A 6,000-nucleotide genomic window follows, 5' to 3' on the forward strand; every position below is an offset into this window, starting at 1 on the left:
TCATTATAATGGCTAAGTTTGTTGTAGAGCTGTTTATGTTTTATTTTTACCCTCTATAACAACCATAAAGTATGAAGTACACCATTTACTAAATTAGTTGTCTATAACGAACTATTTGTCTTATATTTTAGTAAAATTAATTATATTACTAATTGAAAAGAAAATAATAAATTTTAGTTAAGATATTATTTATATAAAATTTTGAATTTTATATAAAAATATATTAATCATAATTTATTAACTGAAAATAATTTGTAAATTTAATTAAATATCCAATCTAACCATCACTAATTAATAATATTATTAATTTGAAAATTTTAAAATTATAATATTATCTAGATTTCAAATGTTGTTATATATATATAACATCCAAAATTTTGACAACAAATGAGGAGAGTTGATTGTATATTAAAATTCTCTTAAAAAAAATTCAAGGGAGAGAGGTGCTCTCCCGAGGAGTTGCATTTGATTCAGAAATTTAGGTTTGAATTCTAAATATAACATTGAAAAATTTAATTTTCAAAAACTGTAAAGCAAAGATAAAAAATATATTAATCTCCTTGGGAAAAATAGGGAGTTGGTTGAGCTAAGTCTAAAAAATGGGGATGTTATTTGTAAATTGAGGAATGGTGAAAGAAAGTGTTTGTTGGGATACGCAAAGTGAAGGTTTAAAGCAAATTAATTTAAACTTGGAAATGTAAAAATGATGATAGTAATTATTTATTGAGCATTAAACAGAATGTGAAGGAATCCATTTCCAGTTCAGGAATGTAGTGAATGTTGAGAATTCTTACCTTAACTTTTGCAGTCATTTCTTCTTTCATTGCCGTCACTAAATGGTTCACCCCAATTTCAGTTGACTAATATTAATTTCATTTTTTGGTAATGGTCATGAAGAAAATTTGGCATCTTTAGGTCATTCCCGAAATCTCTTCTTTTTTCCTACCATAAATTCAATGTTAACCATGTGGTTTGTTTGATTGTCGATGGGATTAAGACTTTGTGGGTGCATATGTCAATCAAGATATTTTGGCAGCCAAGGATTCCTGTTGATAGTGATTTATTAAAGTCAGCAGGCTTGACGTTTAGAGTGATGTGTTATTTTTTAAGAGAGTTTTTAGAGGGATTAAAATAATATTTGAAGTGATATTGGTCTCGGCAAAAGACTCGTGTTGATAGAAAAGGATGGTAACTGTGGCCAATGGGGACAAAAAGAAGTTTCTGAAAAATTTCACTACTCTTGATTTTTTTTTTTTTTTTTTGGTATCTCCTCCCAGAATTTCCATTAATCCATAAAACTTAATCTCAAGTATGTAGTTGAGAAAAAGGAGGAGGTAAAAAAGAGGAAAGTGGGGGGTAGAAGTAGAGAGGCGGCAGAGGGAGGGAAGACTAAGATAAGAAGAATAGATTAGTCCCTTAAATTAACATTACAATTACAAAGCGTACGTCATCTTCTCCTTTATATGACCTTTGAGATACTTAAGTCAACGAGTGGGGTCCACGCGGCGTGCGCGCGTGCACGGACATCTGGACCCCACCCCCCTTCTCTCAGAGTCAGAACCCCGAAAATGACCATTTTTATTCTTCCCTTCTTCTTCCTAATCATTTGCCCCCACTTCCCCTTTGTCTTGTTTATATTACACGTACCCATCAATTCTTTTCTTTTCTCTATTCAACTACAACTAATATTTTCATTCTTTTTTCTCTTTTGAAAGTTCTAAAAAAAAAAATGAAAAATCCCATTTTTTTTTGCATAGTTATAATCTCAATTTCATAAATAAAATAAAATATATGAATGTTAAAATAAAAATGAAATTGTACAAAATCAAAATCAAAAATAAATTAACAATACCTATTTGAATTTATAACCATAGTTAAGCATATTGGACTGCATAACAAACATTATATTCTATTTTTGAAAAAAAATCATACATGCTAAAATTTAAATCAAAATAAATTTAACGGTAACTCACATATAATTTAGGTAAGAATCAAATTTAAAGCATTAAAATCTTAAGGTCTCGATTATCAATATGGTTAAGGTCTCATTCACATCAATTAATTTTACCTAAATATAAAATTTTAGCAAATAAAGAAGTGCATGCTAATCTAAAACAGCAAAATATATTAGATAATACTTATTCATTAATTATTAATGCATTATTGTTACCCAAAAATAGAAATAATAAAAAAATATAAAAGAGAGACTTCACCCCACTATATATTTGTTATCTTACCCATTAATATCATAATAGAATTATTTTTCTTTTGATTAGTCTAATTAATATTATTTTATACAATCCTAGACATACGTGTCCAATGATATATTTTAGAATTTTGAGATTTATTCTTTCTTTAAATATTATTTTATGAATATTAGGTTTTATTTGAAAAAGGAAAATTAAATAATAATTTTAAATTATAAAATCTATATTAAAAATAATTTAAATTATTCATTTAAAAATTAAATTATAAAATCTATTTGATATATTATTTGAAATTAATTACAAAATATAATTAAATTACTTGATAAATGAAAATTATATATATATATATATTTTTTTATGGTTATTTTTAAACATTTTATATTATTTCAAAGAAAGTCAAATACCAAATGACATTCAGTATAAACACTAAATATTTGGAATAAACATTTCTATCCTTTATATTTAAAGAATATTATTAAATTTTTACTACGGAGACGAATAATTTGGGGAAAAAAATCAGAAACTACAGAATTTGTAAGTATTAGCCATTGAATCGAGTCATGCAAGACTTCACCTCTTAAAAACATCGGATCAGCTATAACTACAGTATTTTCATTAAAAAAAAAAACTATGACTACAGTTTGGTTAGCAAAAATAAAAAAAAGTTAAATTATTATTCTCTTTTATTTTTTTTTATAAGCAAAATACAAGCTACAAATACAATATTGATGGAATTGCTTGTGCAAGGAAAAATTGTCAGGTTAATGAAAAATTATAACAAATTTTGAGAGTATTAAAATATAAGTTATTTACACTGTGTTGAGGGGGTTCGCTCTTTTATTGGGAGAAGCTTTTGAGTGTCCTCTGAGTAATGATTGGATCCTCGAACAATAGAGGTATTGTCCTAGGGGTGTCTATGCCCGGTTTAAGCCTCAATTTTTTGTTTTCCTACTCCTAGGAAAACCCAAAAGGGTTCAAGGAGTTTCGACGAGAGCGCTTGGTCCACCAAGGAAAAATTTTATCATTTTACCTTGGCGGTTTGAACCCTTATAGGTGCAATATGCATAGTTAATATTTTACACAAACACTTCTCTTGTGAGCTTACATGTTGTATCTCTACCAACCGAGGCACTCCCTAAACTCTATGAACCCCTTTAGGCTCTACTCGGAGTATGAGAGACAAAACCTCTACTCAGGGACAATACCTTCCATTGAAGGAGTATGACATTCCAAAGCAGATACCCACTTTCAACCCAGTGTCCTATATATACAAAAGATTCTCATTAATTCATGAGAGAAGCAAACAATTCCTTATAACAAAATTTGTTATTATAAAAGATCATGTTTAACAAAAAAATATTAAATTGGTTCCCGAAACAAAGAACAAAGAAAGTTTAGGGAATGCTCAAGTAGAGCATGAATAATGGTAAGCTCAAACTTTAGAGTGAATATACTTGAGTCTTTTATACTAAAGGTGTCATGGGTGCCTAGGCAACATGAAAGTTCATGAAAACCTAAGACTTAACCATTCATTGCTTATGATTGGTTGAAGTCAGCGTCCTTACCTGGAAATGGTGTTCTTGCCATTTTCTTATTAATCCTACTACCTAATCCTTGGTGGGTACTATTATCAAATCTTGATAGGGACCTACTAGTTGCCCTTTGCATGACATCTATCCATTTATGAAGATTCTTTTCTTTTAGGTTGATTAACATATTTGGATATAGTGCTTATTTTTTGGGCTTAATATTTATTGTATAATAATATGTCCCTCTCAAGTATGAGGTTGGTTATAAAGTGACCTATTAGGGACCTAAGAAAGTCGATATTTGATGCTTTAGTTGTATCACAATCTTATAGGGTGCAAGAAACTGAAGTAGTTATTTGGTGTGATGGTGGCGTTAACAAGGAATTGTGAAGAAATTTGAATGATGTCGGTTTAACTAGATAGGTCCCTTAACGGACTCAATTCTATTAGGTGACATATAGGCAACATAGATGAGGACCAAGCAACTTGACATTATTTAATCAATTTATACAAGTATTTTGGCAAAATATGATTTTGTTTATGAGACATTTCCTTGTGGCATGAGATCTGGTAGAAGCTTTTGCTTGGGGTGAGGCTTTGTTGCTATCGAAGAGTAGAGGTGGTTTTTGATTCTCTATTATAGACGTACATTATCGAGATGATTTTATCATGAATGTGTTGTGCTATCATAAGATGCCTTCATGAGGTTACTAGTGGTTAGTCTAATCTTAACGATTAAAAGTTAAGAAAGCATGTAAAATGAAATATCCTCTAAAGTATGCACTCTCATATTTTGAGGTAATAATGAATGACGATGTTTTTGTTGTGGATTTTAATAATCAATCCTTTGTGAGAGTTTATAGGGAATTTTATTATTGCTCATTAAGGGTTTTTGGTAAATTATCCTCTGAGATAGTAAGAAATCATCCCTTAAAGAATGCATGGATAATCCCATTTTGAAATACTTAGAAGGATATAAGAATGACCCTTGATGGATTAAGAAGTTATCCTCTGTAAGACTACAAATTTAGCTTTTGATGGATTATAATTTTATCTCATAAGGGGTAAGAGTTGATCTTTTAAGAGATAAAAAAAAAATATCTTCTGAGGTGTTAAAAATTTATCCCTTGAGGAATTATAAAGGGCGTATGGTTAACAAGTTAAAACTTCGACTCAAAAGATGCTCTTACTATCTCATTTGTTTACTCATATGGGATTTAGTAAGGAACTCAGTGGTGGAGAAAGTTTATAAAAAAAATTAAGTGTTGGTTAGGTGTTCAATTTTGATTAACTATGGTGAAGGTAAACATGTTTGAGTTTGTTGATATTAGTAATGAAATTTGTAGTTATGGCTTTAAGCAAATCATTGTGATGTTACAATTGTTCGAAAAGTGGCTAATACTAATTATGGCACATACATTGTGTTTATTGTGGGGGACGTGCAATTATTGAGTAAATGTTATATACATGTGGTCTTTTCCTATTGGTTGTGTAAAAAAATAGAATGTCGGTAATGACAATATATATCGCAAAGAAAAGAGAAAGAAAAATTAAAGAACACACAGATTTTTACGTGGAAACCCTTTCGGAAAAAAACCACGGGCAGAGGAGAAGAAAATTCACTATGTCAAATTCGAATGATTACAAGAGGAGTAGACTATGTCTATTTATAGGCTTGTAAAACCATATTTTAATAGGAGTGTAGTAAGATTGAAACACCTTATTCTAATTAATATCAAATAGATGGAGTTTACTAAGGTTTAAAAAGCTTATTCTAAAATAAAATAAAACAAGTGTAGTTATATATGAATTTTACTTTTATTTTATTTTACCACTGTATTTTATTTAAATAAGGATTCGGGTCACTCAATTCTAACAATCTCCACCTTGACACAAATTCTCAATGAACAAGTTCGTCATCGCGAACTCTCAACTAACAAGTTCTCCACCTCTTCCATAAAACCCCTTAAGGGTTTAACTTCAACAATGAACACCAACCAAGTCTAAGCAATGCTCAAACTTGGTTATAGGAGGTGACTTAGTCATCATATCTGCAGGATTTTCATGAGTACTAATTTTGCTCACAACAATATCACCACGAGCAATAATATCACGAACAAAATGATACCGAACATCAATGTGTTTTGTTCTCTTATGAAACATTTGATCTTTTGTAAGGAAGATGGCACTCTGACTGTCACAAAATACTGTACTGATTTGAAGGTCTTCATTGAGTTCACTAAAGAGTCCTTTCAACCAAATGG

Source organism: Gossypium raimondii, chromosome 1 (genome assembly GCF_025698545.1).
Source record: "Gossypium raimondii isolate GPD5lz chromosome 1, ASM2569854v1, whole genome shotgun sequence".
NCBI classification, from domain to species: Eukaryota; Viridiplantae; Streptophyta; class Magnoliopsida; order Malvales; family Malvaceae; genus Gossypium; species Gossypium raimondii.